The 26543-nt window shown below is 35.5% G+C and overlaps 1 long non-coding RNA gene across 1 annotated transcript in view; it reads left to right on the top strand.

The window, feature by feature from the left end:
- Positions 1–26543, top strand: part of LOC112904833 — a 64225-nt gene that overhangs the window by 30785 nt on the left and 6897 nt on the right. Inside the window, exon 3 of the long non-coding RNA XR_003231405.1 lies at positions 4345–4540. This is a non-coding gene — a long non-coding RNA (uncharacterized LOC112904833). The remainder of the gene's footprint in view (positions 1–4344; positions 4541–26543) is intronic.

The raw sequence follows: 26543 nt of genomic DNA, 5'->3' as shown, positions 1-26543 counted from the left end.
AACTTGCTGACTTCGCGGAATGCCGCTCATGTTAGCAGGCAGGTACTCCAATGAATTAATAGTCATCGCATTAATATTGTAGGAGGGTTATATCCAGTTTATTTGGTATAAAATGGTGATCCTGCCTTGCCCCATGGGCTCTGAAATAAGATACGTTCAACCAAATCAGAATGGAATGAGGAACATCCTGAGGTCTCCCCTCCGTCTGACGGATTCGTCTCAGGAGGCAACTGTTGTACCTGAGAGTTAACGAGGCAAGTAACTTCCAGGTTCAGGTTCATCCAAATCTTAAAGCGTTCAATTTTGAGACTACGAACGAAGCGGGTGGATATAGGTTATCAATCAACTGCCTCCTCAAATCTGACGGAAGCTAGACCCAGCTAGACCCAGGGGCATTCTCTCCCCTGAGATACCCGAACACCTTTCAGCCTCTGACTAGCCCGAGCTACAAGTCTTTTCGCTTCTACTATGCTTCCGCTCGAAATGTGCATCCCCCTACTAGGCCAGTCTGCACCCCCAATCTACGTATAGCTGCTTTTTTCTACACGCTTCACGTAGGAACCTGTTCCCCCAGGACACTTTACCTTAGACACGGGCGTAGAGAGCAACCACCCATAGGAGAGCCACTGCCTTTTCACTTTGCAGCGCCTATTGAGCTTTCCAAGCAATTGTCACTGAAGGTGTCGGGGTCGCACCAGAAAAGGAACCTTTTCGACGGGTAAGCTAAGTCGCTGGGAGCGGGTTCTTCCCTCGCGTCAACCTACCCCGTGTGTGTTAGATTTATAACGAGTTTGAATGACAGCTACCGCGTAGTATTTTGTATATAATGAAAATGATTATCACTGCAAAAGTGATGAAGTCAACCCAAGTTGATCTTCGTTGATTAAGTACTAATCGCCATCCCAACAACAAGCGGTCCTATAGGGACTTACAGAGACCCTATACCAACTCATACAACAAGTGGAATAGCTCGTCGTGTCGCTACAGTAAATGTTAACATCAAAGAATCTACCGACCTGAAAGTTTATTAAACATTAAAAGAGCAATTATGTATAGCGTCGACAGTTAGCATAAATTAGTCTGTAAAATAATATTAGGCGCAATGTTCAAAGGATAAGGATATAAGTGAAATTAAAATTCCACACTGAGAGTGTCAGGACATTTCCCTTATAACGTAAAGATTTAGTCCAAAAAATCTAATAACCATCACAAGTATCTATCGATCATTCTAAAAACACTAACATTACTTACTTTTTTGATTGGTATAAATTGTTATTATCAACAGGTCATGATGTCACATAACAAACGTTTGCCTTTCATAACACACGAACGGTTCGCTTGGCAGTAACGATAAATCGCGAAAACATTTGAGGCAGATCAACTTGTATTTTTGATCCAAAATTTTTGCAAGACGGAAATAACCAGGCACATTGAAGTATTCAAAATATAAACGGTGTCAAGCAGTTCGTTTGGTTTTCACACACATATAGACGTATGTATATTCATACAATGCGCAATTTCATAGTCCACTGAACCAGAGTCTTTTAGTGTGGTGTGTGTTATTGCGCTGTCTCTTTAGAAAGTCACTTTGTTGCCAAATTATAATGATTTATGGGCATGCATGTCCAGCATAACAGCCCGAAATTATTCACATGGTTTGAGTTGAGGTATGTTGGACGGTTTACGACGCGTGTACTCTGATGTTTTACGTTCTTGGTTTCAACAAAACTGTATTTATCTAATGAATAACAACGGTCGTTAAAATCTTATATGTATTGGTAAAAGTGGATTTTCGACAAAAATAAGTTTTGGTTTCATGAGACATGCTTAATGCTTACCTGAAACGGATAAGTTAAAACCATTCGTTTATTTCAATACGATCCTGTCCCATAGTGATTCATTTTGATCGTTTAGCGGAATAAAATCCATTTTATGACACTTTCAGGGATAACCTTATCCAGCTTCCTTAATTACTAACAACTTAAGGAAGCGGAGGTCCTGCCTTTTATGAAAATAAAAAAAACTATTTTGTTCCGTCTGTCTCATCTTTCTTACCCTAACCATCACCCCCATTCATCCACCATTAGCTAGTGGGAACGAAACATCCAATAGTTTTTCCGCTTCAACTCTTACAAAAGTCTGAACTGCACTTCCATACACAGAAAGTCAACACAGTTCCCAATAAAAGCATAAAGCTTGTCTTTCATTTACACAGAAGAAGCACTAATATTTCCACCGTTCCTTAAAAAAAAAAGTTATCCACTCCGAAAATATTCAGGGAGAAGAACGTATATGAAAAAGAAATATGGGCCTTCTCGCACCACTCAGTGATATACATATACATAAGTTTCTTAATCATTAACGGCTCGTTAACTGGGGTACTTTTTGTGCATACTTTTTTCATCCCCTACCTTGTGATGCTATTAACATATGCTTACCCTTTTAATATTTCGGAATATTGATCAGACGTAGTGTAAGTATGTATGTTGTATTATAAAATTTTGCATTAAATTCTTTTCCTTCCACCAAGTGTGCATTCATATTTCATATCTACTGTCTTACCACGTATTAATTTATGTCTTTTTATTTCACTATTTAAACAGTTGTATTTACGTATAACATGCACTAATGATAATTTAAAAGCTGATCAGGGTAGTGCAAGTTCATTAGGCGTTTATTAACTAATAAATAACTCGGGTATTTGCTTTGCGAAGATAAACAGCATTTACTAGTTTCTTATTCCTTGTTTTTGACCAAACTAAACTGCGCGAAAATGCACTAAACGAACAACGAATATTTATTACCCTTCACAGTTTAGTCGCAATTTCTTACCGGTGCATCTGATTTTCTAGCCGTTAAATTGTTCATAAGTAACTACGCAATTTGAAATGATTTCTTAGTTTACAGCCAGTGCCAGTGGTGTAATTATTTTGGTGATTTCGTTCCAACAATTTACTGATTACTAATTATGCACGAATGTTATACAATTGTGGGATGAATATTGGACTACTCAATATGATATACTATTGTGGAGAAAAAAATTAAATTAATTCCATTTGATACATTAGTTTTAGTTGTTTTGCGTCAAACATAAAATATAAGAATTAAGTAACTTTAAATTGATACAAACTTTAATCATTTAAATCGTATACTTATTAAAAAGGGGTTGCTTTAGATCCGAATCAGGACAGCATCAGTTCACCTACTGGCCGCGAAAGCCTCGGAAAGCTTTTGGATAATTTAGTATTTCTCCAATTATTACAAATGCTCAGTAGTCGAATGCTATCAGCACGTTCAAATGTCTAATATTTTGTAAAATATTTGCTGTTTTTACATTTATTAGTTGTTCTTCGGCATCAAACAGATTATAGACAGTTTAGACTGATACATGGACCTTCAGGTTCACGAAAGACGAGCTTTCCTATTCATATTATATATTTGGAAAATATTAACGCGGCTATTATTCTATTGATTTTATCCATTTATTCTCTAAACAACCATGGAGATGGAGTTCCAGGTAAACTGTAAAAAGATGCAGAAATGAAGCAATCAATGAACGAGTAGAGTTTTGTTACTGTGTAATCCAAGGCCAAGGTTCATGATATTCTAAATTATCTCTAGCAGCTAGTCACCGTATGTGAATTTAGTTGTTGCTGCATTTGTGGATAGAAGTGGCAGAAAGAATAAAAAAAAATCAACTATTCTAATTAGTGTACGGTTAACTAGGCGTTGTCTCTTCGTGTAGATCAGCCACCCGCTATTTTGTAGTCACGCGCATTCTCAATATAGCGTTTTCACCAAACATTACGTTTGTGTTTGTAGATGAACCGATAGACACGTCCACGAACACGCACACACTTACAGGTACGACGAGTTCATAATTTATTAACAACGATAAACGACATGGTATTATGTGTTCGTTCCGATGTATTAATTTGAATCTTTTTAAAGTTCATGATAAACAAAGAATGAATATACTAAATGAAAATTTGTATTTCTCAAACGATGTCGATGTTTTAACAATTTATCCCCCGCTTGAAGCGGCAAACTAGGCTCCTATGTGATGACAGTTTTCCTTTTACCAAGAGCTTGTAGATTAATGAAAGCATCTTAATCGATTTCTTATAAATATTTACGTTTTTTGTAGAATTTTCTCTCTATTTTATATCAACACTCGTTGAAATTTCGATTTACGTATTACATCAATAATTTTCCACGATTTCTGCAAACTCTTTTAAAGCGAATTTACGTCGACAACTGTAGAGGAACATTTTCTAAAATTGAAAGCCTTTAATCTTGAACTGTCAGGGAGGAAGTCACTAATTAAACATTTTTCTGTTTCAGAATCTCCATAATCGATTCTGCTGGAGATGTCCTTTCGGATTAGTGCAAAATATAACATCATCTAACTGTTAATAAAAAAAGTTCAAACACAGAAACGGAATTGAATATGTTTACCTACTACGTATTAGAAGAGATCTCCACACTATTCCACCTGTGGCCATATTCAACATACAGAATCACTATTCTCGCATTCCAAGTAAGTAAATTTTTACGACTATTAAATTCCTTTTTCAATTGTGCCCATCGGTCAACTTGATTTTCTCAAAATTCCTACTCATCAGCACTTTGGCCACAGTCGAAGACAGCAGATTATTTGAATAGAAATTATAGATACTCTTACGTTACATACGTTTACCTACATCCTTAGCACAGCAATGAGCCGCTTATTTCAATTCTGTTTTCATTCGTACAAGCACACGTGGTCGTGTGTGTGCACACTGCTTGTATTTGGACATGTAATAGTTTGTTAAAATTTGTAACGAGAAGTGACGTGAAGATTGACGGTTACAAATCGTGGCCCTCGGAGCGGCGTCCGTACCAAAACTGTTCCTTAACATCTTCTTCAATGGATCCTATTAAGTGTCTAACTCGCAATTAAAAAGAATATGCAATCACGCAAGCAATCCGCTCTTCCGTATTCAGAAACGAATTGATGGTCGTGAAGTTTTCTACTTATCGGTATTAACCAGTATCGAATTTCCTCGATGCCAGCACGCAAGGGCTTCGAAACCAAAGAAATAATGATTCACATGTCACGGATCTGAAAATGAAATGTATGTCGGCGTGTTCGATTTTACTTGCCATGATAGCCGATAAGTCGATCATTTTTCTTATTCGCCGGCTTCCTGTAAGGAGTTACTTCTATAGTGTACTGAATCGAGTACAAGTATATTATTTTAAGAAACAAAATCAAATCAAAGCTGATTTAGAGTATCTGTACGTGTAATTATAAGAATCGCAGAGGTGTCCCACGTTGACTTTTAGAAGGTAAAGGAGGATTCGAAAAAATCAAACAACTTCAAAGATTAAGAAAAATTCTGGAATAATTGTTCTTAAACAGATGTTGTCTTGATTCTGGTCAAAAGGCGAGTTTCTTCATCGGTGAAAAGATCTCTGAATAAGCTCGCACTCGTATTAACGAAACGTTAGGAAGGAACTTTAAGCGACGACGGTTTTTAGATCCGAATCAGGACAATAGCATCAGTTTATATACTGGCCGCGAATGTCTTTATCAATTTGTTCTTAAACAACTGAAATATTGGAATCAGACACATAGTTTTATCAAGTTACCCCCAATTTTGGACATGGAATTCAATATTAATTGCAAAACTGGCGATATCCATTTCTAAAACGTAGAAATTACAGTTTTTGAATTCACCATTACTTTGTGTATCGCTTGAGTATATACTCTTGTCATATTATTGGCAAATTTGATTTAAATTTTCATTATTAACTTCCTAAAATACCACCTCAAAATGAATTACTTTAGTATCATCAAATAAATTGTATTAAAAACGGTTCATTGTAAACATGCTGGGAATTTTTTTATAAAAATGACATTATCCGAATATCACGCTCAGTTTAGAAACGTGTATCCACCATCTATGTCGCATAGGTAATTTGTTAATTATTTATTTTAATTACCTGATTTTAATGCAAATTAATTATTTTAGCGTGACTGGGGATAAGGTATTAAAATGATAAGATAGGCGAGTTTGAAAACAATAACAACTTTATTATATAAAATAATTTAGAGAATTTGAGAATGAAAAAAGAACATTTACGAAAAGGATCTTCCTCCCGATGTAGATTAATACACAAAAAACTAGTTAAGAGGTCTACTTACATTGATATGAGCGCCGCAATCATCATCGTCCAGGGGGTAGTGTCACCAACACTCAGAGTTTGCCACCTGTTACTCTTTTAAGGGTAGACTTTATTCCTTCGCGTTCCGGACTGATTGCGATCAGACTATCGATCCCCGTTCATGCGCTAAACTTTTTGATGAACCAGTGATTATTTGTCCATAGTTCAACATGGGTCATTCGCTGGTTCCAGAAGTTTCTCTGGTTTAGCTGATTTAATGAAAAAAAACCGACGAAGTCCTTTTTGATGACTTCGCGAAGTTCAATAATTTTCCCAATGACCAGAGCTATCGAACTGGCGTCAAATTCTGCTTGTATCTAAATCGATAATTGTTTTCACTTACTGCTTCGTTGCTGTGTAATGCCAAATACGATTATTTTGCCAGTAAATGAACTCGATGTCCGTTTAATGAATTTGAAAAGAATAGCAACGTTATAATTATGAAATATTTAATTAGTTTTGAAATATGTTTTGAAGGCTAAAATGGTTTTTTGAATTTCCTTGAAACTTCACTGCGTGACACGAGGATACTCACTTATAAAAATTAAACATTCCGCTTGTAATAATCTAGTTAGAAGTCGAAAACTCTTTAATTAAAAATAATCAAAATTGACTGGTTTATGGGAACGTTCATGTTTTAGATTTTCCTTGTTTACTGTACATGCCTGCCTTAAAGTGCAGCAATTCTAAACAATTTTCATATCAATATTGTTAAACAAATTATTGTATTAAAAGTGTTAATTTATGCTAACCAGTTGGTGGGAAATAATATCCGAATGGATCATGTTGTCTGTTTTCTGAAAATTGCTCCTAGGTGCTCGTCTAATTCGTCTCAAGATCGTGTTTGAAAAAAACGTTAGCTTGTTCACACGATTCATTAATAACTTCAAAGCATGAAAATCTGACCGCAATTACATGACCTGATGTACATCCTCGTCAGTCTTAGTTGAGAACCGTTACTTTGAAAAAATTGTGAATTTACATGGTCACGTTTTACTGAACTACAGACGAGGGAAGTTTTTTACGTAATGCAAACACAATTTAGGCTCGTTTAAATCTTACCTAGGTACCTACTCTCATTACCGATAACTGAGAACCGGAAAACAATTTTAATCGCTCGTATACAACACCACAAATTAATGCAAGCGCCCATTGCTAATTTTTAGTTATTTCTCTGAGAGAAGTAGACTTTCTCTATTAAGAACTACTTGTTTGACATAATTATTTAAATAAACGTGTACTTTACATAGGTACCTACATGTTAAAATTGAAAATAACAGTAAAATACTTGGAGTAATAAAACAGACTGTCGTATATTTATAAATATTTAGTGTCTTTTGGTGTTTAATTAAATGAGTACCAAGAAAACACTAATAACAAATAACAATTTATAACAATAACAAACGAAAACACAGCTAACAAGAAAGCACAAGGAGTGAAACAAACAAAGGAGAACAAAGTAACAGATAGAACAAGATAATACAACAATAGTAACAATAACAATAACAAAGGCAACAACAATAAAACAGAGTAGATAAAAGCACTAACGAATGTTAGGAGAAGCGGTAGACGAGAGACTGTGTGAGATAAGAAATTTTGGACTATTTATAGGACAGGGTTGTTAGTAATTTTGATGGAATGTTCTAGAACGAAAAGTAGTGAGAGAGAGGGTGAAGACACTAGTTTCTAGGAATACGCAGAATTAAAGCAGTAAAGAGTTCAAGAGAAAGCAATTAAGGGTAAAACCAGATATTAGTATGGGNAACCCATAAGAGAGGCATTATAAATGACACTCACATGCACCATTTTACATGCAGCCGTTCCCTATTTTTTCACCTTCCAGTTAATTTCGAATTACTGATTAACGACCGTTACCACAGAAAAAGCCATTTTGCAACTCCCTGACGTTTAGATATGAAACATTAGAGTTATTTCGCTACAAATAATTTTTAGATTTCAATTTTTGACCTGACTACGCCGGCAAAACTGGTAGTGTTATATATGTAGCGCAAAATAAACCATTTATAAACTTTGTTTATTCAGTTCAATATTTTTTTCAACCCCTCACGCCTTCACTAATAGCAGGTAAAAAACGTATTTGAAAGTACAGTTAAGGATTAGTGACATCCTGGTAGGATCACGCAGGAAATACAACTTTGCAAAACCGTATTCGATCAGCTGCTAATTATCCAGCAGCATCCTTGTTGTATTTCTTTTGTATATACTTTTGTGGTCATCCATTGTTTGTTGTTTGTTAGATTAGATTAAGTGTCATTGATGTAACTGCTTAGTTGTATCGCAATTTCTTTGTACGTTGTCAAATCACGCCCAGGGCCGGTCTCGGTTGGTTTTCTTTTTTTGTTCCCTATTCCATTTAGTTAACATCCTCCAAAGCGTGCTACTTATTTCAAACACACTCTGTATATTAAGGAGAGCGCACAAATATCTAAATATTTAGATATTTTAAATATATATCTGAATATATATAGTATTTAAATGCTTTAAAGAAGCATATGCTGTCGTGAAAATGTATCTCAAGACTTTTAAGGTATTATACGTTTAAAATGTATCAAGTATGAGTATTGAAAAACCCAGTCCACCCGTAAATCATTCAACACCATTGTTTAGACATAATGGTAGAAATGTGCGTCAACGTATCAACGTAAAAGGGATTTAGTAACAATTAGCAACTTTTTCTTCTTTCATTATAGCGCGTTCGTTATGCCGAGCACGAGCGAACGTTTAGCGTATACCCGCTGCGGTTTTACCGCCTGCGACCGCGTTTCTGTGCATGTTTAATATTATGTGATACGTTAGTGTTCGGTTTGTTCGTTCGTCACTGTTCGAATGCATATATTTAATAAAAAGCGTGCTAGTTAACGCTACTTTGTTATTGCGTCCGATCGCATCCAGTTACGGCTGATTTATTAGTCGCACGCACAAGTGCCTTAATCACAACCTCATGTTTACGATTAGAATGAGGAAGGCCATAACTACGGAATTTTATATGAAACGGCGTGAGCACTTCGCGCGGTCTTTGGTGCAAAACATCGCCTTTTAAATCATTAGTATAACAAATTGGCCACTTGTCTAGGAATGCCGAGCTCTTTTCACTAAACGGGGCTATTATGGGGCAACGAGCAATTACACTGAACCATGGCTATTTTATAAGTATATATTATAATACGTATCTAACTTTATGATATGTTTCATCTTCAATCAAGTAACATTTATTTCGTGGCCATATACAGCATGGAATCATTTGAGACGGTAGATGTAGATAACTAATAAAATACATCAATAAAAAATACTGGAAAGATCATATAGGTGGCCATGTGTCTTGGTTTTAGGTATATCTTCCTGTTAGTGACTAAATTAAGGTCATCTATAAGAACGAAATGCCAAAAATCGAAAACAAAACTTTCCCTTTGCTAAGAGTTCTGGCTTATTACCTCAATTTGCAGAATTTGTTTATCTATGGTACAATAATAACAAAAAATACAACACGCTACTGAAGTGAAACTTCTTCAAACACACAAATATACAGGGATAGGGGTTAAGGAATTGGTTTAATGGTATTATTTGTACACTATGCTTCGCACGGGTGCAATTCTGATAGTAAAAATACTATAGAATGTCTTTATATACAACAATCACAGCTTTTTTGTCATTAGACACAACAAACCGGCCGGTACCGCCGCAACCGCCATGTCCCTGCATTTTAAGCCTGTAATATCTTCGAAAATATTCATTTAAATTACATGCTGTAGAGGGCCATATTGATCTATATTAAATGCACAATGTACTTAAAAGTACTTAAATAGATAAGGATTAATGCTGTATTTCTTAAAATCGCTTTGTAAATAAGCCATTATTTCTTGTAAAAAGTAAAGGATAAAAAATGGTTATTGTGGATTATCCCTAAAAGATAGACATATACCATCGCGGACGTTTTTGTAGACCTTTTCAAGGTGTACAATACTGTAGTATATTATTTTGATCTATCTCGTAGGGTTCAGCCAGCGTTTGCAATGTAAGCGCAAAAAATGTGTTTATTTACGACATCACATTACAAACCTCTAAAATTATCAGTGTTTCTCTAGTATATTATGCATGTATTATACATATAAACCTTTCTGTTGGATTACTCTATCTATTAAAAAAAAACGCATTAAAATCCGTTGCGTAGTTTTAAAAATCTGAGCATACATAGGGACAGACAGCGGTGGAAATGCGTTGCATGATTTCGTTACATAGCAACTCCAATGAAACGAACTTGCCCTACCGTGCGTAAAGAAGTTTCACTTCAAAAAAAATTGTTGCCTTTAGGTCCTGACTTTGTTACCGAGTTATTTAGTATGTTTTACAATACCGGAAATATTTCTAAGCCTTTTTGAGATGATAAAGATTGAACTTCAAACGTGTCATGATCTTCCACCAAGCTGGGCCGCAGGTGCACGAAAAGAACTAAAAATTACATTGTCATTAACTTGCAAGCAAATAGACATCATTGAATAAATAAAAAAAAAATTATACGATAATCATTACAGAACGTGTGAAAAGTCACAAACTGTATCGATTTGCGTTTTGGAATCCTATTTTAACAGCAACGTTCTACTATACAACAAACTGTTTTGACAATTAAAATATTACCGCAGGCTTACCACACTTTTACAATTAGCAATGTACAGTTGACCAACATTTTACTGTTTTGTGAACCGTATCACACATATAATGCATAAGTATAAAATGATAATGAACCCATAAGAGAGGCATTATAAATGACACTCACATGCACCATTTTACATGCAGCCGTTCCCTATTTTTTCACCTTCCAGTTAATTTCGAATTACTGATTAACGACCGTTACCACAGAAAAAGCCATTTTGCAACTCCCTGACGTTTAGATATGAAACATAAATAGCGCGAGAAGTGTTGAGTTGTAATTTATATTTCGTGTAGGGACGTTGACGTAAATTTGTGATACGGACGAGATACTAGAGCTGTTAAAATACTTGTTATACTTACAGCATACATATATATGTTATTAGACGTTAGTAAAATATCTTCACAATTATTCTCCCGTTTCTGTGGACGAGATTTATAAAAACATATTCAGACCTTGCATGCTAGATATCTTAGGCGTGTTGAAAACAACAGACGCAGCTGCTGGAAGTCCATTCCAGTCCATAATTAAAAAAAAAATTGAAAAAATTAAACAAAAATACTGATATGCAAGGGAAAAAAAGTAGAACAACAGCGAATATAAAGATAGGAGGCGAAAGATTAGAAAAAGTGGTTGGTTTTAGGTATCTAGGAAGCTAGCTAAGTCACATTTCGGCACTCGTGGTGTCATCCTCAGCTACAGACAGGTTTCTTAACCTCGCCCAAAATAGTATAAATAATCCTTTCATCTCCTTATTTTAGTATTCGCTACCGCAAACATGTACAGGAATGGAATACCACCACCAGCAGGCTTTTATTGCAACTCTCAAGATAACACATTAAAATCGAAATTCGTGTAAAACTCGTCATCAGGATCATTGTGTCTCATTTTATTGCACCTCCTTACAAGTACACGTAGTAATTCTAGATTTTTTCTTCTATTAATTGAAGAAATATGTTTCATGACATTATTTTAGAAATTAATCCTCTCATGTCTTCTGATTTATGTTACTTTTTCTTTGACCATCATTTGACCTCATGTTTTTCAAATGTAGTTTGAATATCGGTTTCCAAAAAAGAGGAACAAATAATACTCAAAATTTAAAATATGATGAAGGTATTCTCTGAGAATGATGTTTCTGTGTTTAACAAATTCTAATCACTTTGAATTTTGACCCAATCTCCTTAAGGTGCACGATTTTAGTTTCTGAAGTAAAGAGGCGGAGTGTTTGGTAGTAAATTATCCAGTTGGACGTGTTGTAGATCGTTGTACGTATAGTCGTATAACACGAATATAAACTCCTATCTGGAGTAGAATGGTTATAAGAGTCGCTTTATATTGCATAATAAGCACTTAACGTAAGGAATTCGTTCACAAAAACGCCATCCTCTGTACCGGTCAGCGAGCACAAAGACGTCTAAAAAATATAACTGTAAACACTTCGAGAAGCAGAAGCGGCAGCAACATCGGCAAAAGCAAGATACGTCAACGGCGTAACGTTAATTGCTCCTACTGCAATTTGAGTGCTTTTCTTGTTCATTTGACTATGTTAATTTCAGTAGTTGATTGTGACAGCAGCATTCTTGTTTCTGTATTAATACGTTTGAAATTGTGCGTTTCCTCTAGCTGTTGAAATTATCTTCAGCGTTAGTTAGTTGTTCAAAGAATTAAATGCGGAAATTAGTATGCAATTATCCTCACACAGTAATTGTAAAGTCTAGTAACAATAATGGAAACGTCTATGACTATGAAATATTTCATTAATTTTATTCCTTGTAATGATTTCATCGTAGTCTTAGCTTCTGCGGGTGTTGCAGTGATGCTTGACATATTGTCTGATGTTGATGTTTTATCCCCGATTATGTAGGTCAAGTTCAAAGTTTTTCAAAATCATCACATGCTTAACTTCAGGCTATTTCTTTACCTTAATTGTATGTCATTTAATTGTAAAAAGGAGATCCTGAAGTAATCAAATTTTGCTATGAATCATTTTAAAAATTTCTTCTGTAATATGCTATTCTGTGTTTCCCTACATTAAATGTATGTTTTTAGGTATGAAAATCACATTTTGTGTATTAAAAAATCCTACTTATATAAAGCATCAATTGAACCACCTCGATCTGCCAGTCATACGTATGCATTTGTACGTAATAGTAGACGCTGGATCGAGGTTACCCGCTTGACGCAACGTTGAAGTCTCCGCTAAGTAATTTCAAAATTTGGCTTTTTTAATGAAAATATTTTGAAACAGTATCAATAACGTATTCAAGAATGGTCTTCTGTTTCACTCTTAACCAACACACAGTGGTAATTATCTAATTATACACGATATATGTAGTTTCTGATAGATTCTTTCGGACTAGTTTTAAACCAACAAAAACTTATTTGTCATTCTCAAAACCTCTTTATAGAAAATATTAGTCAAATACCACAATAAAAGGATGGTTAATCCTGTGTTAATAGAAAAATGGTTATCAACTTCCAATTACTTCATTTGTAGTGATTACGAAACACTGTTCATTATCTACATTACATATCTGTACACTGTTAATACTACTCAAAAGTTAAATGTTGCTGACAATTTCGCACGAAAGGTTTGATTATTCTAAAAGGAATATATCGTTCACGATAAATTAGGTTAAAATATTCTCAAACAACTGTTACAGTTTTTTATTTGTTACCTTTCGTGTCTGTTCGTTATAAAACTATCCGCCAACAGGAGTTATTTCACTTCTACATGCGCTCGAAAAGCACACCGTACAAATGGGTAAATTTTATATCTAATAATTGTTTGCGCTGCACGTGCGCAAGAGACTAAGGCTCATAAGTATTCACATAACTAGATATTGACAATCTCTACAGGACACGGATTTTGCAAAGTATGTTATAAACCATTTTATCTTTTTCTCATTTTGCCGAGTCAGTTTAGCAGGTTTTCGCCTTCCTAAATTTACCTGAACTATAAATTTTGTCAAATCACAAAAATAAAATTACAAGAATATTAATTAAGTCATGTCCACTTTAAACAGAATGCCTGTAAACAATAAACTTAAATCCCTATGATAATATGAACAAACCATGTCAATAACCTCCCAGTAGGTACATCTAATCTTTTCACTGTGTTGTAAATGTGCCATTACAGAAAACATTAGCTATAACAGCGCAATAGACTTATTAAATAAAATTTATTTCTTCATTATTGTTAATGCAATGAAAGTGAAAGGTGACGGGAGACAATTTAAGAGATCTGTTTCCGTATTTTTTTCTCTTATTTGAAGTCAGCGCTTGTTGTAATCAAGTTGCGGCTAGAAGAAGATACTGTCATGCGCCACCATAACTTTACATTCCTTAAGGACACGTTCCTTCCATAATATGGACGTTGCTGGTATGTGAGTGTATACCTGTTATCATGCGCGCATTCATAATTGTCATCATTCGAACATCGCGATGCATCGGGAAAGCTTATTTTACCCGTCGGCCTTCAAATGACGTGAAAATATTATCGGAAATCACCGGTCGCAACGCACAAATTATGCCTGATTTTAATAAACAATTTGTGGTATAGCACGTGTTATTCCTCACGACGGAGAAAGTATTCGGGCCTCCTATACTGTTGTTAAAACATCTTTATTATAGTGTTTCTATAGCTCCCAGATGCACAGGGTGTAGTTTTTTGAAAAAGGTATACGACAGACGCAACAAACAGTTAATTGTGAAATTAATATATATTAACTTGTGGACCGCAAATTAGCAGATAATCTAATAGGTAAATGTCATTAAACAAGAATCAAATGTGAAGGGATTGTAATTATTCATATGTGGTATAACCGTAACAGTATCAATAACTACCGACAACGTACTGAACGACACCTGCAGAACTTTCCATTATTTATATATAAGTAATATAAATTATATANTATAAATATAAATAACAAATATAAATTTGGTATTTGTATTGTCGGATTCAATAATGTTGAACAGGATCTTTCTTCTACAGATGGCGTTCACGACAATGTTTGCACTGATTCATTGGATGCTGTATAATGGCAGCAAGAGTTCGAAACGCAGTTTACGTCTAACTGTTTTTACAAAATACTCACCGAGAGTCTTTTGTAGTAATATCAAACGAATACGAAATTTGAAAGTCCAATGTCAATAAGCATGTCTGCAAATCTTAACCAAGAACAAGGTCAAACTGAAAAGGTCCCACTAATTAATGACGAAATTTAAATACCTTTCAGTGGTTCGATTTATACCCCGTGTTTGATCAGTGTTCCGGAATATTGGGAAGGTTACATCTGGAGTCACTGTTGATTGCACTTCGCTTACACAAAAAGTACCCCAATTGATGAGTTGTCAGTGATTGAGAACATTATTCGCCCAGTTGGCGGCCACGTCAAACAATCATAATAATAATTATGGCAAGCGTCAAATGACGAAACACACGTACCTATTCATGACCTTCACAGCATCTGGTACGCATAGACGTTTGATGCTGATTTTAGTAATGGTCTGCAATCCGTATTCCGTATTTTACCGTTCGAATGGCAAAATTACTGCTATTAATCTAAAATGCAAAAATGAGTTTATTCTGAAAGTATCAAGTAAAAAGTAATGTATTCGTACGTAGGATATGCGGACATGGTGGTCACACAGGGACAGTGTAATGAGAATGTACTAGTAGCATCATACAGGAAGTATGGTACCGCATCGAAAGGGTGAAGACCAGCAATCGTTTTGCAATAACACGGTGTTATTAATTTTAAAAGGGAATTCCCTGCATCAAAATACGCCATTTCTATTACCGTGTTTAACACACTACACCTACCAGTAGGTAGCGCCGCCGCTTTACAAAGTTACACTAGGTAATCTTGGTTACCATTGCCGGAGCAGTTGGGGCTTTCGGCAAGGTAATTTCCCTCATATTTATGAATATCACTGAGTGCTACGACACGGCTCATTCTATTGCTTTTTCATATGCACCTTCCTCTTCTGAGTTCTGATCAGACCTAGTGTATATTAAATGTAGACAGTTATCGATAATAATGAATATATCGATATATAATAGAACTAAAATAAGGTATTACTCAAGACTATGTATGTACATGTATAAACAAATTAAGCAAAGTGGTGCAAACGTCGTAAATATAACCCCCATTTATACTATTCCTGTGTTTGATATCATTCGCTCTATGATTTCAGAACACTTGCAATTTTTATTTAATTTAATATACTTGACAACGAGGCTCATAAATTTTCCTTTATAAGAGCGCTTAAAATTTATCTGTATTAGTACCTTGCTCCTGCTATATAGTTATAGTTATTAGTACTTGGTTTAAGATATGCAATGGTCCAGAAATGTGTCACATTCATTATTCGCGAAGGTAATTAGGGGACAACGAACACGACTCTAATGCGGTACGAGAGAGAAATATTGTTTCGCACTCAGGTGGTGGATGAAATATGACTCGCACGTACACGTAGCGGGCGATCTGTTGGGTAATATTGCGCCGGGTACAGTTAGAATTGTTTATTTGTGGTATTATTATAAAGACGTTATGCAGTATTTATGTGTCGAGATTAAGTGCGCGATAGCGTACAGTCCATGGATTAAATTGAGATGCAATTACATTGTTAAAAGTTTTATGTTTATGATTAGAACGGCCGGTCCGTCGGACGATCATTTAGGCGACTCGATCTATCGACTATCGATCGACTCTGCGGCCGGTCAAGCTGTAATATCGAATTCTAACCGACCACTTTGTGGTTTAAGCGACTTTCGGCTATAGAATACTAACTGGGCCCCATAAATACTGTATAGTATATTTTTATGATAAAGTCAGTTGCGGAATGCAAAGTACATGTAAACCATTGTATTGATGCAGCCGATTTTATCGCCTTTTTAAAACAACTGCCCATAAGCATACACACACACGTACGCACCCATACGCATGCACGCGTTTTTACGACATACGTACGAGCGCATACCTACGAGCGCGTACTTACGAGTGCGTACCTACGAGTGCGTACCTACGCACGCGTACCTACGAGCGCGTACCTACGAGCGCGTACCTACGAGCGCGTACCTACGAGTGCGTACCTACGCGAAAATGAAAATTCATACTTAAATAGATTTTGGTTTGTAACGCTGACAAAATCGTCTAAGATACGACAATTTTTAGCATTGTATCGGAAGAATAGTATCAATTTTAACCTAACCATACACAGCAAAGCAATGAATACAGTACTTTTGAGTCGGTACGGAAGAACGTCTTTGGATAGCCCAGTTTGTATGTATCAGGCTTTTTAGCGATCTTAGATCATCATTATGTTTTAGTACTCGATAATAACGGCGATGGAAATGGATTTTAGTGTTGGTCGGTGTGGTCAACGTTCAAACTATCGGCTTTCGTGTGAGTGTAAATGCTTCTAATCCTTATCGATAATACTTGCTCGTTCATAATAACTTCCTCAGAATGCCGTGCAATTTTTTTTCATTTGTCGAAACGATATATTAGTACCAACCTACACATTTCGATTAAAATTGTTGACTCGAATCATCAAGATTAACTATTGCTCGTAACAGTATTTAGATGGGATCCTGTTCCCACATAATTTCAGGTAGCGAAATGGACTTTCTATATATTAAGGTTCGATAAAGAGCTGACCAGTTCTACGTACTTATTATTACATATCTACTGTAATATTAACTGTTTAGAATAACTTATATACCGTTAAAAAGCTAATCATGTTTATTATTTAATCCCCATAAATCTCAAACGATTACAACACCAGGAAATAAGTTCCGCAGTTAAATGGTGAAAAAGGAACTTTTACATTTCCCGCGTTTGTGCCCGCCTGTTCTTGTCTTTTATTGTCCAAGTTTCTATAATCTTAGGTGAAACTAAATTTTCTGGTAGGTACCTACTTCTATTCTATACTGAATGAAAGAGAGGTTTTTTTAATTCATTCAACTCTTTCCTATCCTGGGCTAATCTTCGCATTTCCCTAAAACTAGAACATCCCACATCCTTCATTATTTGCTAACAGTAATCTAATCTAGGTCTACCTCTACCCTCCTTAACAGGTTTTAATTATTGGTCTTTTATTCAGAAGTCCGGCATTCAGAATATTAAACTTCGAAATCATCTGCAGTGTCTGTCCTCCTTCTCCTATCCTACAAGAGGGGAAGTTGGTAGCTTTCAGTTAATATCCCTAGACAAAAATTTTCAGTCTCTCAGAGTCTTTCAGCTGTCTTTCTCTGGAAGCATCTCTCACAGTCTTTCACAGTCTCTCAGTTATTGCCTAGGTGATTTTATGGATCTCTCACAGTCTCTGTATGAGAGACTCGAACGATAAAATTGTTGATTCAGAGATTCGAATCTCTCGTTCAGAGATTGAATACGAATTGAGGATCTCTCTATGAGCGACTCGAGTCTCTCATTCAGAGACGCTAAACAGTTTTTTTGACAGTCTCACTCAGCAACACCAGAGAGACGGAAACTCGAGTCTCGTTTTCAGCGACTCTGAGAGACTGAACTTTTTTATCTCGGGATTATATAGAATATGTTCGGTTTATTTTCCTTCGAAAAAAAATGTACAAAAAAATAACTCCAACAGGTGTTCAATATACTCCTAATAGCCGCTTTATTTTGAAAAACAATTAAAATGTATTACCCTACAAGAATTTATCTATTACAGAGAAAAATTAATCAATTATTATATCAACTAAACAAAACAATCAGTTATGCATCGCATGTTCGATATGTATGACTGAAATGCATAATAGAATATTATAACAATAATTATAATACATTTAACAAGAATGCGTGGTCAAACAAAGATAAGCACTGATTAGTAACCTTGTGTCAACTGTAGTCTTACTACGAGAACATACGATTATTTTGACAGTATCGATCGGGCATTGCAGATATGTGAATAATTTAATAATCAGCTACTTTGCATAATAATTCGTCAATGACTTTCGCATTAAGCGGACACGCTATTAAGTTGATATCGTTGCCTTTAAGGACACAGGTGGTACTTTTGATTACATTAAGAGAGATCGGGAAAGCTAGGCAGGGGATCACATTAGTCATAAGTATCAAAATAGTTTAGAAGATAAAGACAGGGACGTAAAAGAACGTTATTGTGCTTTAATTGGAATAATGACAAATAATATATAAGATACTTAATTTATAGGAATGTAAGCAAAGAAAAGTTTTGTAAATTTCATCATCATCATAAGGTCGTCAGTCCTATAAGACTGGTTGGACACGCACCTCCATTCTTTCCTATCCTGAGCTAATCTTCCCATTTCCCCAAAAAATTGAACAACCCACATCTTCAACTACTTCGTCTTCTATTTTTATATTCGCTCGTTCTTTACTTTTTCTTCCCTTGCATACCTGTAAACTTGTTTTACTTTTATTTATTTCATACAATACTGTTTTGTCAATACCGCTTCCCTTTTATTTAAACCTATCTCTAAGTCCTCCTTGCTAAGATGCTAATACTGCTGTATTATCTGCAAATTAAGGAAACTAATCTTTTGCCTCTGTATATCTATCCCTAGAGTTGTACTGTCTTTAATGATGTTGATGCCGTCTTCGATGTGTAGATTAAAATGTAGCGGTGACAGTGTGCATCCCTTTCTGACTCCCTTCCTAATATTTACTTTTCTACGTTGCAGTTGCAGTTGTATAACTGCCTGTAAAATGCTCTAAACTTAAAGACGTAATATTTTTGTTGTTTTAGTTTTATTCCTTTGGTATTACTTGTCCGTACCCCTTGGTAACAAGAATATGTGTGAATCATGGGACAATGGTAATTTGGATATTTCTTTTGCCTATCCTTTATTGGAGCAGATGGAAGTACAGTTCTACTGTTAGTATCTGCTGGTTTTGTTTTACATAAATGTACCGTTAAATTGATACAATTTCGTTTCATGCTGAGTTTTGCTTATTGTTTCATTGGTTTGTTAAACCTTTAAGTTCGATTGCTCGATGATAACGACATTTGAATACTTTTAGCCAACTTGATCGACAGGTACATCGCTTGTCGAACGAACAGGCATTTTGTCGACGACAGAACAATAGAACTCGAAATGTATTAATTGCCTATAAACAAATATCCTGCATACTAATTGGTGGCAATCTATTTAGTTTCGTTTAAAAGCCATGCTATGGCTTTCTCACTGACCTACTTTATTATCCTTAAGCATTTCCATCTTATGCTTCTGTGTACGTTTTATTTTAATTTTTAAAAAATACTGTACCGTTTGGAATGTTATTGTCTTTGTAGTTTAGACGGTTAGTTAACGTAAATCAGTGACACAAACTGCAAATAAAATGTATAAAGCTCCCACCCCATTATACAATAAGTGTTTTACTGTTTTCAAGATTTTACTACCCTTTGCTCACATTGCTACATATAAAAACCGCTTTGCAGTTTGTTAGTTTGCCTTGTGCACTCAAGGAATTCAAGTCTAATTTTGTGTATGCGTTCTCTTTTCTTGTACGCTCAGTCTAGACGTCACATAATCATTCAGAAATCGCAGGTGATTCTCATACAATCGCTCTCGTTTTGATTACTTGCGTACGTATCACAATCTTCCTTCCCTATTTTTTTTTTCTGAAACCCTATATTATAATATTAGGCGCAGGAATTGAGGCGATAGGTATATCTCGAAATTTTGGAAAGTGTCTAATTTGCAACAATTCAAATTCTCTAACTATTTTCAGTCTCTCTCCAGTCTCTCAGAGTCTTTCAGCGTCTCTGAGAGCGTTTCTCACAGTCTTTCACAGTCTCTCAGTTATTGTTTTTATGGATCTATCACAGTCTCTGTATGAGAGACTCGAATGATAAAATTGTTAATTCAGAGATTCGAGTCTCTCACAGAGAGACTGAAGAAATAAAACAGAAACATTGAGAAACTCGATTCTCTCGTTTAGAGACTGGATACGAAATGAGGATCTCTCTATGAGCGACTCTAGTCTCTCGCTCAGAGACGCTAAACATTTTTTTCGACACATTCTCGACAGTCTCTCTCAGAGACACCAGAGAGACTCGATGAGAGACGGAGACTCTAGTCTCGCTTTCAGAGACTCTGAGAGACTGAACATTTTTATCTCGGGATGACAAACGCCTTCGTATAGCTAACGTTTAATTCGATTTGAATTGTGTCACAAAATATATATAGAAGTTGTATCTCTATAATTGGATATATAATGTTGCTGTATGAGATAACAATCCCAATTATAAACACCCCTTGTCTCGTCTCTTCTAAAACGTAAATCACCAGTTTGGGATGTTAAGCAATGCACTACGATTAAGCTACATCAATCTAATTAACATAACAGTGAATACATATGTATAAGTATTCACGTTTTTTCAATACATAGGGCATGTCATATTTTTGGTAACTATATATTAAGATTTCCCTAGTCAAAGTTTAAAAGCACCGATAACAAAATCAGAAGCGTCCACCGACCTTGTCACATTTCCGTTTTAGGATTTTGCTATATTTGATTCTGTCAGATTTCTTCCAATTTCTGTTTTTGCGTCCGTTATAGATTAAATTAGAAATACTTTTCAACTTCAACTAACGCTGACTTACTAGCATCAGATCTGTATACCTTCTGCATTGTGTTTTATCACTAAATAGTATAAAACAAAGTCGCTTTCCCGCTGTCTGTCCATATGTATGCTTAAATCATTAAAACTACGCAACGGATTTTGATGCGGTTTCTTTTAAAAGATAGAGTGATTCAAGAGGAAGGTTTATATGTATAATACATGCATAATATAGTAGGGAAACACTGATAATTTTAGAGGTTGCTAATGTGATGTCGTAAATAAACACATTTTTTGCGCTTACATTACAAACGCTGGCTGAACCCTACGAGATAGATCAAAATAATGTACTACAATATTGTACATCTTAAAAGGGTCTACAAAAAGTTCGCGATGGTATATGTCTATTTCTTAGGGATAACCCATAATAACCATTTTTATCCTTTACTTTTTATGAGAAATAATGACTTATTTACGAAGCGATTGTAAGCAATACAGCATTAATTCTTACCCAATTAAGTACCTTAAATACATTGTGCATTTAATATAGATCAATATAGCATGTCATTTAAATGAATATTTTCGATGGTATTACAGATTTAAAATGCAGGGACATAGCGGTTGCGGCGGTACCGGTCGGGAGGCCGGTTTGTATTGTCTAATGACAAAAAAACTGTGAATGTTGTATATAAAGACATTCTGTAGTATGTTTAGTATATTCAGGGTGTATCTTTTGAAGATTTCCCCTTTACGATAATAATCTAAACAAAACAAAAATATATTTAGTATCAGTATTGCACCCGTGCAAAACTGGGGCGGGTCACTAGTTAAATATTTGTGGATTTGTAGGTACTTTCTCGTGTAAGGCAGTGCATTTCGTCTTTTGTTTGGTTTATGTGCAACTAAAAAGGAAACTTATTAACCTCCTTCTGTCGCCGATCTATTTCTTTCGAATACGAAATGGTTCTCAGGGATATTTATGTTACCATTATGTCTCCTTGTTACATACACTGCCTCGTACTGATTGGTGTCGCCAATTCTCAGCCGAATTTGAGTTTAATTGGGCACTTATAAATACATAAAGATGCAAATGCTTATCTCGATAAGGTGTCAGAATAATGGTACCATGACAATAGCAACAATGTAAAACAATTTACAAGTCATTGTGCAAACGAAATACTATCTATCGAAGACGCGTGGTTGAATGGTGTGTATTTAGAGAACATGTTTTCGCGCATTGTTCTTTGACGTGTTTTGTTTTAGTTTATAATCAGAATGTATACGACAATCGATCAAATTGATTTATTGCTCCGGAAAATGTTAACTCTTCCAATTTCAAAACTGAAGTACACACATTTATTCAAGATTATTGTTGACACTTTATCCTGCTTAAACGAAGCATTTATAATTTAAAAGTCTAATGCAACTTATAAAAAAAATTATTAATGGGGATTTTGTAAAGGAATGATCATAATCATACGATCGTTGGACACACATCTCCATCGTTTTCTACGCTGAGCTAATCTTTACATTTCCCTATAAACTAGAACAGTCCACATCCTTAACTATTTGTGAAAGTAATCTAATCTAGATCTGAGAGATGTTGAGAGCCCTAGGCTGGCACCCCATAGACGCCCCTCTGGCGGTCATATATTGTACAAAATAATGAGGTACGGGGCGCGTTTCAGAAGCTCTACATTTCTATAAAAAGTATGATTTTTTGTAAGTAGGTACTTCTTTAATTATTTTTAGTTTAAAAACTTCCGCCCCTAGGCATGTGCCTACTTTGCCTTATGGATAATCCGCCACTGAACCTCTTGCTCTCCTGTGTTCTCCTGCTCTTTCTCATACCTCCTCATTTCTAACCTTTTCTATCATCCGTATCCTCATCATTTACTTGTAACACTGCATTTATAATGTTTCTAATCTTTTCTTCTGCGCTGCGACCTCCGTCCAGAATCCTTTTCGAATTTTTAAATAAACCGTTCGTGAGCATAGAAGTGACTTCCTTTTGTTAAAGAAATATTTATACATAAATTCATTATAAGTATTCAATAAAAAAAATTAAATTATATTAACTATTGAGTACGTGATAAGTCACGAATAAGTATCAGAGAAATCGGTCGCTAATTCATAGAAAGAGGAAGAAGAAGAAGGCACTGGAGAAATTCGCAAATTTTTCAAGAAAGTGAAGTGTATAGATATAAATTTTTAATAAACAACAGAACAACGATAGTTCAATTCCGGTGAAGACAGGTGAATTTACGTTAGACCTAATCGTGAATCGGAAAGGATTTTGTGCTTTATTACCGTTTGCTGTCGTACTTCTTCGGTTAAATTAGTTAAAGAACACGGATCGTATAATAAAATAGACACGAACGAATATAATTTATCATATCGCACAATTTGACGTGTTCAGTGAGCGTGCGGCTCGTATAAATGTCTTTTAAATTAAGCGTCTGTATGCATACTAAGCGTATAAGCGTATGTAAGTGCATTGCATTCAATTAAAAGCCTGTTGCACGTACGTTACAATGGATAGATAGGACGTAACATATGTGTGCACCCCGCAACTTGTAGGTACCTACATGACGGTTAAATATTATTATTGCTATTGAACACCTTTGGTCTAAATTATTTTAAAGAAAAGAAGCGAATTCAATATAACACTCAAAAAAGAAATAGCTAACAAAACATTCGATAATAAGTGATATTTAACCATTCAAGGAAAAGCTAGAGCATAATCCCTTGAAAGATTGACTTTTAAAGCCAACAGGAATATGGTTGAGGGAAATATCATCATCATCATCATCATCATCATCATCATAAGGTCGTCAGTCCTAAGACTGCTTGGACACGTACCTCCACTCTTTCCTGTCCTGAGATAAACTTCGTATTTCCCTAAAACTAGAACAGCCCACATCCTTAACTATTTGCGAAGAGTAATCTAATCTAGATCTATCTCCACCCCTCCTAACTCTTATTTCTACCTCTAATATGTCTCTGACTAGACCTTCATGCCTAAGAAGGAGTCCTCTGTTCTCCTATTCTTGCCAGTACCTCTTCATTTCTAACCTTTTCTACTCACGATATCCTCATCATCCGCCTATAACACCACATTTCGAACGCTTCTAACCTTTTCTTTTCCGCCGCGCCTACTGTCCATATTTCGCACCCGTACAATGCCGTGCTCGAAACACACACCTTTAACAACCTTTTTCGAATTTCTAAATTTACCGTTCGCGATTATAGAAGTGACTTCTTTTTATTAAAGGCGACACGACCCCGCGCTATCCTCTGCTTTATATCCCTACTACTCCTTCCATCCTGACTTATCTGACTCCCTAGGTATCTAAAATCGTGAATTACGAAAATTTTGACCATGTCTATGGAGACACCACTTATTGAGAGATTCGAGTCTCTCGTTCAGAGATTCGAGTATCTCGTTCAGAGACTGGATACGAAATGAGGATCTCTCTATGAGCAACTGGAGTCTCTCGTTCAGAGACGCTGAACAGTTTTTTTGACAGTCTCTCTCAGCGACACCAGAGAGACTCGATGAGAGATGGAAGCTCGAGTTTCGCTTTCAGAGAGAGAAACAGGAGTAGAGATAGACCTAGATTAAATTAGATAGTTAAGGATGTGGAATGTTGTGGCTTTAGGGAAATGCGAAGATTAGCTCAGGATTATGACTGATGATCCTACAATAATAATACATGTTTACATCTACGGAAAAAAAAAATTAATTTGTGCCTTTTGAAGATAAATATTGTATGCTGGCTGCGTTAGAAATCTCACTGTGTCTACAGTATCTATCACTTACATAAGTGTCTATATTGCAGTTTTCTTCAACGTCACACTGATATAAGAGAGAGACCTTCATTGATCCGTATCTGCGTGTAAGAGTATGTTTGTGATTTTACAAAATCGAATAGTCATATATTAAACTGTTGACAGTAAGGAGTGTAACGTAAACTCGTGCATATAGGTACATAAATGTATCAGGACATGTTTACAGGCTTCTTTGGTGAGCTCAGTGAAATCAGATGCTTACAAAGGTAGATCGGACAAGTAAATTTTATGATATGGTCGTTATATTTAAATAATAACGTATGTGTAGGCAATGTTCACCAATACACCCATATACATATACGTACGTACCTTTGCATAGAATGATGATATTCAGGTTGCTAAGGCATAATTAGATGTGATATCTACATCCTGGTTTGCAACAACATATACCAGCAACCATATATCATAAAATTTTTGATATAGCTACTTAATAAAAACATAAATAATGTCAAAGAAGAGCAAACGTCGTGAATCACTTTTGTTTGACGTATCTTCTTTTTCTTTTTCTTAATTTCATTTAAGAAATGTAATCACCAGACAAATGTGTGTAACAACTCAAACAATCTTCTTAAAAATAATTTTTTATTCTTATTTTTCCCTTCAATTAAGTTCATTATAGAGAATCAACTATTAATGGATTAACCGAAGTTAATCTTTAAGCCCTTAGATTAAAAACATTACAAAATGATAAACCGATGCTGTTACTACTACTACTAATGTTATGCTGACAGTGATTCATGTCATCTTGCTTCTATTTTATAACTATTTTGATCTTACCCGGGATAAAAATGTTCAGTCTCTCAGAGTCTCTGAAAGCGAGACTCGAGTCTCCGTCTCTCATCGAGTCTCTGTGGTGTCGCTGAGAGAGACTATCAAACAAACTGTTTAGCGTCTCTGAACGAGAGACTCGAGTCGCTCATAGAGAGATCCTCATTTCGTATCCAATCTCTGAACGAGAGACTCAAATCTCTAAACGAGAGACTCAAATCTCTGAACGAGAGACTCGAATTTCTGAACGAGAGACTTAAATCTCTGAACGAGAGACTCAAATTTCTGAATGAGGGACTCGAATCTCTCAATAAGTGTTGTCTCGACAGACATGGTTAGAATTTTTTAAGTTCAACATACTTCAAAGATCCCAGTCTTTCTGCGAGAGACTCGAATCTCTCAATTTTTTAGTTTTATTCATTCAGTTTGTGTGTGAGAGACTAGAATCTCTGAATAAGAGACTCAAATCTCT

The sequence above is a fragment of the Agrilus planipennis genome, unplaced genomic scaffold, assembly GCF_000699045.2.
Source record: "Agrilus planipennis isolate EAB-ADULT unplaced genomic scaffold, Apla_2.0 scaffold98, whole genome shotgun sequence".
Classification (NCBI taxonomy): Eukaryota; Metazoa; Arthropoda; class Insecta; order Coleoptera; family Buprestidae; genus Agrilus; species Agrilus planipennis.
Note: the sequence above shows the minus strand (reverse complement) of the source record. Positions and strands in the feature narration are given on the sequence as shown.